We start from the raw sequence: 14,463 nt of genomic DNA, 5'->3' as shown, positions 1-14,463 counted from the left end.
TATCTTGCATTTTTCAGAGTGTAAACAGTCTGCCTATTCTTTGCGTATGTTTATTTGAAAAAGTTTGACACAACATTTTAAACAAACAAACAAACAAACATACTAAGTGAAAAATTAAAGTTCTGAAATGCTATGGGCCGCAACTAAGGAATATACTTGCAGAAATGTTCTTATTAGACAGTCCTCTGGTTCACCATGTTCAGCATTGTCTCATTGTGCCAGACATGTAGTCAGAGGTTTGATGACTACTTATGCAATAACCACTCCAGGATATTTCTGAAGGACACATTTCCAAAAATCTTCCTTATATTAAAAAGGGTTTAATTTAATATGGTGCTCCTTGCTTTTGAGTTATGAAGAAAAATAAAGGCCCAGTGATCTGGTAAATAATGTTTTCTTGTTACTACATGCAATTTATAAGAGTTTGTTTTATTGTAATTCTGACTGGCAATATTAAATAAAGGGCAAAGTGGGACGTCTGGGTGGCTCAGTCTAAGGTTAAGTATCTGTTTTCAGTTCAGGTCATGATCCTGGGGTCCTGGGATTGAGCTCTGCATTGGGCTTCCTGCTTGGCCTGCTGCTTCTCCTCGCCACTCCCCCACCCCCATGCTATCTTTTGCTATCCCTCTCTTTTTCAAAATAAATACAATCTTTAAAAATCGATGAATAGATAAAGGGAAAAGTGATCTTAGTATTGAGCAGCCATGAGAATATAGATCCTGCTTCTGCGATTACAGGGGTAAAATTGCTGAGGGCCCTCAGCTACTGAGCTCTGAGCTTCATTCCCTCCTTTGTGTTCTTCCCACGCCTTCTACAGGCTCTTTGTATCCAATAACAGCATGGTATGGATGGATACTGAAACAGAAAAATTTCTAGGAGTCACATGATTCCTCTGATAGTCGTCTTTGGCTTGAGGACCCCTTGATATGTTTGCTGAGTTTTCCTCAGACCCTTCCACCCTGATTTTCTCATCTATATATTCACTTGGAGTCAGGTTTATTTGCTCTCTGGTGGCTCTCCCAGGCTTGTCTGGCTGCCTTCCTATTTTTCTCACACAGGCATTTCCTTGAATGAAATTCTTACATATTTCATCCAGTCTTGGCATCTGCTTCTTGAAGGACCTGGGCTAGTTTTAGTGCTTTGGAATCACTTAGCTTTTTGGCTTTTGAATGAAGATAAGCTCTTATCAGAGGAGGGTGTGGAGGCTGAGCAATGTGAGGAGGGTGCCCTGTGGGGGCGAGTGGCCCTAGTCTGGTTCGAGGTGTTGGAAGCAGAGCAGGGCAAGAAGAGCATTGGCAAAGGAGGGCAGTGTTGCATGTCAAAATCCAAATGAGCAAGGAGAGGCATTAGAGACAAATGGCATTGGAAGCACTGGGACATTTGTTGTATGTAGGGTGAATTGAACCAGAAATACATTAAGAATTATGAGAGACGGGTTTGCCTTTGTCAGAAATGGGAGTTGCAAATACGGAAAGAGTTGCAAATATGAAAAATATAAAAGCTGTGGTTTGGGGTTCAAATGGTATCAGTGAAAACTGATGGATTTTAATGTGTAAACAACTATGTTATAAATGTATGTGTATAAATAATGCATGCTTCCCAGTTCTGAGAAGAACAACGCTCCAATAATAATGAGCATACCTATGTTGATGTTGATTTCTATCAAACATTATTCATGAAAAGAACTGGAATTTCATGAGGAAATAAATGACTGCTTCTGGGACTGGAGAGGGAAAGCATAAGATGAGCTGTGAATATCACTTTGTGTCAGAAAGTAAGGAAGTCTCAAAGAATGATAGGGGTCATCATGGCAAAGAACCCAGAAGTTAGCTTCAAGAGGTTCCCATTGGCCAAATTTGGGACAATTTAGGGACAAAATTGATAATGACAGATGATAATCAATGGAATAAAAGAAGAATCAATGGGCCCACACTAATGGAAAGAAATGAAAATGATTTTTCTTTATATAATGTCAACTAATAGATGTAGAATAATAGAAGTAGAAAAATCACAAATACCAATCATAAGTAATTGAGATAAAAAATATCACTGGATGGTAAAACTGTGGCAGAAAGTTTGATGTGGAAGATTAATATTTACACCTCAAAGTATTAAGAATATGTATTAATGATGAAGGCTAAAAGAACAAACATACCATGGGGAAAAAAAAGCAGGAGACTCCTTGATCAAGTAATCAAAGTTAAAAATTCAAATAATAGGAAAATCCAAAATCATGTATAACCTAATAGGATTACGAAAACATAACATCTCTTCCATCAAATTCTCCAAAATATCCTATCTGGCTCTCATCAGAGAAAAAAAACAAAAAACAAAAAAACAAAAACAAAAAAAAACACCCAAACTTATGTTTAAAAACATACAGAACTGATTAGATCCCAGATATTTTCTTCACACCAAACAACTTGAAAAGAATATTGAAAAAAAGAATAAAATTGTCACAGGCTTATACTCAAGGACTTGATTTTCCCATGTGCTTTGGAGAAATAAGTGCATTTGTAAGGTTAAGTTCAATGAGTTGAGACAGCCAAGTTTTCCCAGTAATGGCGTATCCATAGCTGCCCAGAGATTCTTGTTCTTTCCCTAAGTCAAGAAGTCAGTATATTGGGAACTCTCCCATATTTACAGAAAAGACTCCAAATCTATGGACTAAATGTCATCCAGGCTTAAATTTATAAGCTTAAAATTATTTGGAATTGACCCATGCAACAGAAATATGTTTTTAATAATTTTTGCATTTTTGTTATTTTGAATACTGAAATTCATTAGGTAACAGATTTGAAAACAACTGGAAAATACAGTTTTTAAAAACCTCATACATAAATTTTCTCTCATTTTCCCTCCTATTTGTTATGGGTTTATTTTATAAGAGGAAGAAGAGAGTATGGGGAAGGGGGAAAAGTCAGAAGAAGTAAAAGAGGCAAGAAAATAAGAAAAGGAAGAGGTAAGGGAAGTGGAAGAGGTAGGAGGAGGAGAAAGGAGAGAATGAGGAGGAAAAAACATTTATTACGGGTGCTTCATGCGCAAGAGTGAAACTGACACTTATTAAGTTTATATCATGGGCCAGGCATTGTTTTAGATCCTTTTATATTGTTTAGCAAGTGAGAAAAAAGCTGAGAGTAATTAGGAATCTTGCTCAACAGCTAGTAGATGGTCTGTTTTTCTTTAGAATTTTATCCTAGGTGATGCTGGTAAATAGTTAAATAGCTGCACACTGGTGAAATCAAGGATAGAAATGCTCCACCAGATGTCAGTATCTAGGTGATTTAATGCTTTCTTTCAATACAGTTTCCTTATTTAAAAAAATTGAATAAACAGCCAAGGCAGTCTAAAATGAATTGAATTTTACAGACTTTAAAATATAACACATGAAAGTTTTACTGCCTTGACATATTATCAGAGTGATGTTGATGGTTTTACTAATTTTTTTTCAAAGCTTCTTAGTACAACATCTTAAAAATCTGAGTCAAACAGAATGTTTTGAAATAGCTAATGTATTAGGTTTGTCAAATAAAGTATTTTAAATTGTATGACTGAAATTTCCTTTTTAATTTTTAAAAAGTCAGGCTATTATTAATATGGAGTAAAATGCTCAACTATTAAGTGAATGGTTCACTTAATGTATACACATTCACTCAAGACACAGAACATTTCCATAAGTAAAAAAAAATAGTTCTTTTGTGCTCTTTCCTGTTTGTTTTTACCACCCTTGAAGCTAGCAGCAAATGATGATTCTATCATAAGTTAGTTTTGCCTGTTCTAGGACTGTATATACATGGAATGTACAGAATGTTCTTTATTTTTGGCTTCTTCCACTCAGCAAAATGTTTTAATGTTCATTCATATTGTTGGATGTATCAGCGGTTTGTCCCTTTTGATTGTGAGTAGTATATGTTGTATAAATCTACAACTGTGGTTTGCTTATGTATTCTCCTGTTGGTGGACATGTAGGCTGATTTTGGTCAGTATGAATCAGTTTGATTGAACATGTTTATACAAGGGTTTTTGTGGACATATGCTTTCAATTCTCTTGGATTAGAATTATGGGGTTAAGGGAAGGTGCGTATTCAACTTTTTAATCAGTTGTCAGATAACTTTCCAAACTAGTCATGCCATTTTATACTCCCATAAGCACCGTGTATGAGAATTCTGGTTGTTTCAAATCCTCTCTAGAACTTGGCATTGTTAGCTTTTTCCATTTTAGGCACACTTTTGGCTGTGTCGTGGTGAATACTTTAAGAAAGATACAATATGAGGAATGCTGTACTAGTCATTAGGGCAGCCACAAATATTTCAGATCTCTTTCTCTTGGTTACATGATGAGATTGCATTTGTCTATATCTAAGCTTTAATATTAGATGTACACAGTAAACCAAAGCCCACCCCTGCCGCCCAGACTTGTGCAGAACATGTAAGAGATGTAGAAATTATCTTTTTTTAAAGACTTTGAGATTTTGGTGTTTGTTACTATAGCATAATGGAATCTAACCTGAAATGTGGAATGTGGTTCTTAATATTGCTTTCCTCTCAGGATACATTTTAGCTATCAGTAAATTTAGAATAACATGTAAGAGAAGTCAGAATGTATTAGAAGGAAATAATTTGTGTTTTGCAAGTACCACCCATGTGATAGACAGTCTATTAAGTACTGAAGTTTATTCCTTTGATAACTTTATTACCTTGAAATATATTTATTTTTTAATTCAAATGAGGAAACTGAGGGTTACTGTCAATGACAGTATTGGATAATATTGTTTTGGCTGGTACCATCTCTTGCATAGATGTGAAAACAAATGTAAAAGTAACACATAGCTTATTTTAAAAGTAGGAGAGTTCACAGAATTGTCAAGATGGAAGTTCAGATGGTTGGAAGACACATTTTGTCATTGTCTGCCAGGAAATACAGCTATAAGCAAAATGGAATTTTGAAGTGCAAATGAGGAATCTATGTCCCAAGGTGCTATCAATGTGTGACTCTGGGAAACTCAGAGATAGAAGTGATAGATCATATACGAAGAATTTCTACTCACTTTTAAAAGGTCAGAGGTGTTTGTTACATTGCTGAGTGAGAATAATTTGCATTCATTTTTTTTCAAGAATTCCAATTTGCCCAAGTGATAGGAGCACTATAGCATATAGGACCTGTTAAAAGACAGTAATATACACATAGATACACAGAGTACATGCACAGTTTTCAATATGGTTACATTTCTAAGCAATATTTTTTACTTAAAAATATATGAAACAGGTAAAGAGCAAAATATAGAAGATCCCTCTTTATGTCCAACTCTTGAAGTAGAGGGGTGTGATGATTAATTTCTAGATATTTTTGAGACTTCTTTATATTTATTTATATTTTACATTTACTGTCTCTAAAAATTTCTGGGGATTTAAATAATGTAGATCATATCCTCTGACAAAAGTGAAAATAAGCTAGAAATTAACAACAGAAAAGCTGCCAAATAATGGATCAAAAAGGAAATCAAAATAGAAACTAGAAAATATTTTGACAATGAAAATACAGTATTTCAGTTTGGGGAGAATGCAACTACAGCAGTGCTTTGGAAGAAAATTAGAATGTGATTGCATGTAATAGAAGATAACAAAGACAATAAATGATCTACACTTCCATTTTCAAGAAGCTATAAAAAACAGTAAATATAACCCAAAGAAATAAGAGAATGCAGGAAATAATGAAAAATAAAGCACATTCTTAACAGAAAATTAATAAAGCTAAAAATGTGTTCTTTGAAAAGACTGGAAAAAATGAATAACACTCTAGCAAGACTGATGATCTCAAATTACCCATCTGAGAAATGAAAAAGGCAACATCACTACATCACACAGACTATGAAAATACAATAAAAACATACTATGAGTCTCAGCATCACTAGTAATCAGAAAAAAACAAATGAAGAGCATAAGGAGATACCACTCTACAACCACTTGAATGGCTATTTTCTTTTTAAAGGTAATTAACAAGTGCTCGTGAAACTGTAGAGAAATTGGAACCCTCATACGTTGCTGGTGCAACTGCTTTGGAAAACAGTTGCTGAAAGTTCTCCAAAATATTAAACATAGAGTTACCATGTGACTTAGCAATTCTACTCTTAGGTATATACCCAAGATAACTGAAAACATATTCACACAAAAACTTCTACACAGGCCTTCATAGCAACAGCATTCACGATAACCAAAAAATAGAAATGACCTAAATGTACATGAAATGATGAATGGATAAACAAAATGTGGTGGATCTATACAATAGAATATTAGTAAGTCACTAAAAGAAATAAAATACTGATACGTGCAACAACATAGATCAGCCTTGAAAACATTACACTGAGCGAAAGAAACAAAAAGTCACAGACTGTGTGATTCCATTTATATATGATATCCGAATAGACAAATCTATAGAGACAAAAAGAAAATTAGTGATTGTCAGGAGCTGGAGAAGGGGAATGGAAAGACACTGCTAACAGGAGCTTCTGTTCAGGCTAGTGAAAATGTCCTGGTATTAATAGCAGTGATAGTTGCACAAACTTGTAAACATTCTAAAACTACTGACTTGTATACTTTAAAATGGTGAATTTATGGTATGTGATTTATAGCTCAATAACAGAAGAACATATGAACACCCTTATGCTAAGATGTTTGAAAACTTAAATGAAAAAAGTCTGGAAAAGTATACTTGCATTTGGATAAATAAAAAATTTAAATAGCCTTATGTTTGCTAAAATTGAATTCACAATTAAAGCTTTCCAGACACACACAAACACTTCAAGCCTAGGTAACTTCACTGGTGAATTCCTACAGATATTTAAGGATGAAATAATCTGCATAATATAAATTGTGCACAACCTATTTCAGAAAATAGAAAAAGGAGGGAACAATTACAACCTGTGTTATGAGACGAGGAGAACCCTGATACCAAAACCGTACAGTAACTTTGCAAGAAAAACAAACAAACAAACAAGACTATGCTTAAATTCTTTCCTGAACACAGATGTAAACAATCTAAACAAGATAATACAAGTGAGGTTTATTCCAGGAATGCATGATTGGTTAAAAATTGGTGCATCAATCAATATGCTTCCTCACTTTTATCAAATAAAGAAGAAAATCATGTGATTAACTGCATAGATGCAGAAACATTATTTGATAAAATCCAACATCCATTTAGTATAAAAACATTTGAGAAACTAGGAATAGAAGGGATTATCTTTAATCTAATCAACTGTGTATAAAACAATGACCACCTATAGCCATCATCCAACATAATGGTAAAATACAGACCATTTTCCTCCTGCAATTGGAAGCAAGATGAGGATGTCCACTATTAGCTCTTCTATTTAATATTGTATTGAAGCTTCTAGCTACTTCAATAAAGAAGAAAAATAAATGAAAAATACAGTTTTGACAGTAAGGAGAAAGCTACCATTTGCGGATATAATTATCATTTGTGCAAAAATCTACAAACTACCAGAAGAAATAATGGAATTTAGTAAGGTCACTGGTAACTATGTAAGTTACATTGTATATATATAAACTAGTAACAATTAGGGAATTAAAACACTTTTTGAAATTTACAATGAAGCCATTATATTCATTGAATGGCAGATTCATTTTTGTTAAAATGTCTGCCTATACTCTGTGAAATCTTAATAAAAAGTCCAACATTCTTTTTTTTTCTTTTTTTTCTTTTTTTGTAGATGTTGGCATGTTGGTTCCAAAACTTAGAAAGAAATGCAAAAGACACTCTATGAAGAAATACAAAGGACCAGTCAGGGTGGATTATTTAAAACTGTAATAATTAAGATAGTGCTTTATTGGTGCTAGAATAGACAGATTAGCCAAGGGAACTCAATAGATCTGAGAAACAGAATTACAGTTTTACAATAACCTGATTAAAGCAAAATTGCAATGGCAGTGCAATGATGAAAGAATAGTTGTTTTAATATATGGTGCTGAATAAAAGAGATATCCATGTGAAAAGAATAAATCTTGGCCTCTATATACACAAAAGTTATTTTGAGATCAATTTTAGACTGAAAGGTGAAACTAAAGCAATACAGTTTCTAGAGTAAAATATAGGAGAATAGATTCAGGAACAGACAAAAGTTTCTTAAGCAGTATTCCAATAAACCTAGCCAGAGAAGACTGACAAACCATCACGTTGGACTTGATTAAAAACAGTGAGGATAAAACAAACAAAACACAGTGAGGATGAGGAGCATCTGGAACCTTCACATATTGCTGGTAGGAGTGTGAATAGGCATGACCATGTTGGGGAGCTGGTGGTATCCACGAAAGCTAAATATACTTATACCTGTGACCCAGCATTGCTACTACTGAGTACATACCAAGCAAAATGAATGTTTATTTCTGTCAAGATGTATCTGTAGTGGTGTTATTCATAGTAATAGAAATTGAAAGCAGCACAAAAATCTACCTATGGTAGAGTACCTGCATAAATTGCGGTGCATTCACACAATGGAATTCTACATTGCAATGAAGAACTACTGCTATTTGCAGCATAAATATCACATATAGTAAGATGAATGAAAAAATATTGAAAAAATAGTAAATAATATATGATCCTGTTCATATGAAGTTTAAAACCAGACACGCTATAATATTCAAGGACAGAACAATGGAAAGCCATGATGGGGGATCATCTGCAGGGTGGGAGCACTAAGGAAGTCTGCATTTTATGACATATTCATGCACAATTATTTACCTTTGTTATCTCAAATTTGCACTGCTAAATAATGCAGAAAGTTTTGTTTTTTGTTTTTTTTTTTTTTTTTTTTTTTTACAGTTAATTTTGGTTGGTTTAATTTCCCCTGAGAGCTGAATTAAATAGCACAAATCTGTAAGGAGAAAGAATGCTGATATTCTAATAACTCATTATGGAGAATGTTCATGTTTTAAAAAGTAAAACCTTAAATATTTAAGCCTTAATTGTTGTTATTGACATGTTTTGATGTCTGTGGTACAATAAAAACTCAAACTCTAGCTGGCTATCTCTGTCTCCTTGTATGAATTTATTAAAATTCTATCACTCAGAAATGATCATAAAATAACATCATTTAATATTTATATGTGATGGTAAAAACAATTCTTCAAAAATTTACTAAAAAAATGCCTGCCTGATACCCTAATAGAAGTTTTATCTAAGCACCGTATATCCGTAAGAGATGAAATAAAGTAAAATATACGTGTGCGCTTGGGCACATACCATGGACATTGTAGATTTTAAAATGACTTTTCAAGGTTTTAAGTACAAGGGTCTACAGGAATGAATCTCAGAATATGTGATAATTTTTTCAAGCCCCTTCAGCTAGTTCAGCAAAAAAGCTCAGAAGTCAGGCACCATGGCTTAGAAGAAAGCAAAATTTAAATAGCTCATTCAGTTCACATCAGTGATTATTCTCTTTTAATTTTAGTCATCATGGAATTTACCAAATAAACTAATATAATTGGTCTTCACTTTTTTACGGTACCATGTTAATGGAAATGGATGTTGTGGGTACCTTGTCCTCAATGCACGTGGCTCTGTGTAGCTGACGTTGTTTATAGGACAAAGTAAGCTCACAATTTCAATGTGAACAAGTTTTAGTTAATGCAACACTGTGCAAAGCAAGGACTGCCTGTAATAACCTCTATTTTAGTGTGTGAAATTATAAATTAAGGGAGGTGGATAAAATTTTATTTTTTCTACTTTAAAATATATTAGAAAATAGTTCCTTTGTGGTGATACTGAAAATAATGTGCAAATATCATATACCAATGACTTACAGATATTTTTTTAAAGGTGATGGTAAATTGTCTTTTTAAAATATCTTGTCAACCACTTAAATATTCTTGTCCTCAGTATACTTGTAAAATTTTCTTTGTAATAAATGATTAAAAGTGTGCTTTTTTTTGAGGATGTTGATGTTGTCATCAAATTTTGGGCTCTGAAAATCAGGTATCTCCAGTGTGGCTGCTTAAAGTTTACTGCTTTTTTACTTTTTGGTATTTGCGGTTTTATGTTCATGTTAGTAAATTTAGAAGTATAGAAAAGAAGATTATACAAAATGACTTTACCAGGAACATTTAAGTAACTGTTGTCAAACTTGTGGCATATAATTTTCCAGACAGTTTTCTACTTGGCAACTTGTTTAAAAATGCCATGTAGAGTGATGTTTAGGGAAAAAGTCAGGAGAGAGTTATAATGATTTATCCCTGAAGAAGACTCTCTATTTTCTTAGAAAAGAAAGGTCTAAAAAAAAAATTTAAATTAGTGATTCAAATGGGTATTGTTATTGATGTAAGTACTATAAGAAACACTCTAAGTATTAAATATTTACGTTAACTTTTAAATTCTAAAATCCTCCATGGATTAATTGTTTCTGAAAGAACTCAAGGACCTCAATTATTCGTGTATGTCTTCACTACAAATATCTTATCAGGTCCTTTGGAAAAAATGTGGAATAGGAGGGAATTTTCATAAATCTTTTGTTTCCTGTCTTCCCAGAGCTACCTGTCAGAGTGACTGCAGAAATAGGCAAACCCATTTCTCTTTAATAAAATTTTTTAAAAGTCCATTTTTATAATAAAGCCATTTGAAATATACTTGTGTATTTCAGATAAGTCAGGAATCAAGCATACCATTTTCTTTTAATGGAGAGTCAATTGTTTACCAAAATGTTTACCAAAATGTTTACCAAAACTACAGTATAATTAGTATGACATTGTGGTACGTTTTGAAATTTGGTTGTATGGTGTTCTTGACCTCAGGCTGTCAAAGGAGATCAAGATTGATAAATAATCCTTTGTCCAAAAGGGGATTACAAAACCTAAAATTATCTCTTAAAAATAGTGTGAGATCTCTATATAACCTCTTTGAACTTATTCAAGTGTTAGGATCAGCTAATTAAGTTTCATTTCTTCTCTGTAGACTGTTTACTGATTTTTCCAGCACCTTCTCTTTTGCTTCTTGTCCATGTTTATTTTCCTTCTTCATGTTAGAAATATTTTTAAATTTCTTTATTAAAATTTATTTTTTACTAAAATCTAATTCATATACTAAAAATTCATTTATTTAACGTATACAATCAGTGTGTTTTTTAGTATATCTACAGAGTTGTGCAAACATAATCAAAACTTAATTTTAGAACATTTTCGTTGTACCCATCATCAATCACTCTCTAAACCTCCACCCAACTCCCCCAGCGTCAGCAACTGCTGATTTACTGTCTACTTTTCTGATTTACCTTTTCTGTACATTTCATACAAATGGAATTGTACACTTTGACAATTTGTGTCTGACTCCTACTTAGTGTAATGTTTTCAGGATTCATCTATGTTGTGGCAAGTGTCAGCATTTCATTATTTTTTTATGGCTGAATATTATTTCACTGTATAGATATATCACATTTGTTTATCTGTTCATCAGTTGTTGGACATTTGGTTGTTTACAGTTTTTGGTTATAATGAAAACTGCTACTGTGAACATTTGTACATGTTTTTGTGTAGGCATGTTTTCAATTCTCATGGGTATCTACCTATGGGTGGAATTGCTGGGTTGTGTGGTAACTCCATGTTTAACTTTTTGAGGAACTGCCACACTATTTCCCAAAGCAGCTGTACAATTTTGCATTCCCACTAGCAAGAGGGAATAGGAGTCCCAATCTCTACATCCTCACCAAAACTTACTATTTTCTTTTCTTTTCTTGTTTTGAAAAAAATAGAGTCACCCTAATGGGCTAAAATGGGTGTAAAATAGGATCTCATTGTGATTTGTATTTACATTTCCCTCATGATGTTGAACATATTTCATGTGCATATTAGCCAATTGTATATTGTTTTTGTAGAAAGGTCTATATTCAGATTCTTTCACTGTTTTTAATTGGATTGTATTTCTTTACTAATTAATTGTAAGAGTTCTTTTATAATCTGTATACAAGACTCTTATGAAATGGATGTTTGCAAGTATTTCTTCCTACTCTGTGGTTTGTTTTTAATTTCTTGATGGAGTCCATTTATGCTCAAAGATTTTTAGTTTTGATGAAGTCCGATTTACCGATTTTCCTTTTTTTTCTCTAATCTTTAGGTATCATAACTAATAAATTACTGTCAATCCAAGGTTATGAAGGCTTACATCAGTTTTCTTCTATGATTTTTATAACTTTAGCACTTGTATTTTGTTTAACTCATTTAGGGTTAAGTTTTATATAGGGAAGGGATGCCTGGGTGGCTAAGCGGTTGAGTGTCTGCTTTAGGCCCAGGGCATGATCCTGGGGTCCAGGATGGAGTCCCACATTGGGCTCCTTGCAGGGAGCCTGCTTATCCCTCTGCCTGTGTCTCTGCCTCTCTTTCTGTGTCTCTTATGAATAAATAAGGAAAATCTTTTTAAAAAAGTGTTATATAGGGTATGAGGTAGAGATTAAATTTCATTCTTTTACTTATTTACTTTTTTAAAAGATTATTTATTCATGAAAGAGAGAGAGAGGTAGAGACATAGAAAGACAGAGAAGCAGGCTTCTCACAGTGAGCCTGATACAGGACTTGATCCCCTGACCTGGGATCACTCCCTGAGCCCAAGGCAGATGCTTAACTGCTGAGCCAACCAGGTGTCCCAGACTTCATTAAGATTTAAACATGGTTATCAGTTGTTCCAGCAGCATTCATTGAAAGGACTGTTCTTTCTGCCTTGAACTGTTTTGGCACTGTTGTCTTAAGTCAATTGCCATGAAGGTATGACTTATTTCTAGGTTTATTTCTAGACCCTCATTTTTATTGCATTGATTCCCATGTCTATGTTTAAGCCAGTGTCATACCTCCTAGATTATTGAAAAACTTTGTAGTAAAGTCTAAATTTTTCTTTATCTTGATTGTTTTGGCTGCCAATGAGGAGTGATGTCCCTCATTTCTGTTTCCTATATCCAACAACAGAACTTCAACATCTATCCATGAACAAAAACTTTTGGGGTTGTGGGATCTAGCACTATACTCTAAGAAATGTGGCAGAAGTCTTACTCATATATGCATTGGGTAATAGGCAAACAGAACTCAGTCCTGGCTATGGGCTCTAAAGTGACCCATGAACCAGCTCTAGTCCCTCTCTGCTGTTGTCTGGGTGTCCGTGGAGAGCACTGACTTAGTCACCAATGGACAAGAGAGCCTTTGTGGAAGTACAGGTTTCCAGAGGAGAAATCACAGAAATAGACTAGAGCAAAGACATATGGGTTTTAGAGGTATTGGAGTGGTTAAGATGAACAGCTTGACTTTACTCATGCCTTACTCAACTTGGCACAACGTAGGGCCAAGAAGACACATTTTTGGCCTGTGATTTCTTCCATGGAGGAAGAGAAGTGTGTGAGTGAGTACCTGGCTTCCCCAGCTGGGCAGGACACTGCTGAAGAGGCTCATTTCTCTTTTGTCTTATCCAGAATACTAAACTTTGAGCTCCATGACTTAGGGGAAGGAAGAGTTTGGGAGAATGGCAGACAGGACTCCCAGAGGGCATTAAAATAATGTAGATCCTAATAGTTGTGCTATGGACTCCCATCAAGAGCCTGCCCATGAGCCACTGGGAAGGGCTCATCATTAGTCCATCCAGTGGTCCACAGGCCTGTGGTCCACTACCCTGTGTGTCTCACCTATACCCTTTCTACTTCCCATGGCAGGCGACCTGTATATGTTCCTGAAGGCAATGCTGAAAGCAGGTTTTGGAAGACAGCTAGTGAGCACATATAGAAAGTAGGCTCAAATCTATAGGTCAAGGAGAAACTGCAATCTGAGTTGTAGTGTCACATATGTAAACACAAAAAAGAGGCTGTGAGCACTTGGCCTGGTACATTGTAGGATCAAGAGAAGGTATATATGTTTTAGAATCCTGCCACAAGAAAAATCTTGTAAAAAGAAAGTGGGAGGATGCACCTGGATGGCTCAGTTGATTGAGCATCTGACTCTTGCTTTGGGCTCAGGTCATGATCTCTGGGTCTTGGGATTAAGCCCCATATTGGGCTCCACGTTCAGCAGGGGTCTGCTTGAGATTCTCTCCTCTCCCTCCCCCTGCTTGTGCCCTCTCTCTCTCTCTCAAATAAATAAAATCTTTAAAAAAAAAAAAAAAAAAGGAAAATCCTGCCACGAGAAGAAGCAACAGGGATGGAGAAGGTATATCCATAGATTAGCTAAGGGCTGATGAAATGTAGTCTTCCCCAAAGGAATGAATCGCCTTATGTTTTTTTTTTTTTAATATAGGAATTTACAGTTCTACATTTTCCTCTAGGCACTACTTTTGCTGTGTCTCATAAATTTTGGTATGTTGTGTTTTTGTTTTGTTCATCTCAAAGTATTTTATAAATTGTGATTTCTTCTTTGACACAATGGGATGTGTCATTTAATTACCTCATGCTTTAAATTCCCCAAATTTCCTTCAGTTTTCAATTTCTA

General features: G+C 34.4%; 1 long non-coding RNA gene across 3 annotated transcripts in view; it reads left to right on the top strand.

The window, feature by feature from the left end:
- Positions 1-14,463, top strand: part of LOC125753391 (uncharacterized) — a 111,979-nt gene that overhangs the window by 1,994 nt on the left and 95,522 nt on the right. The window lies entirely within an intron of this gene.

Source organism: Canis lupus, chromosome 23 (assembly GCF_003254725.2).
Source record: "Canis lupus dingo isolate Sandy chromosome 23, ASM325472v2, whole genome shotgun sequence".
Lineage (NCBI taxonomy): Eukaryota > Metazoa > Chordata > Mammalia > Carnivora > Canidae > Canis > Canis lupus.
Note: the sequence above shows the minus strand (reverse complement) of the source record. Positions and strands in the feature narration are given on the sequence as shown.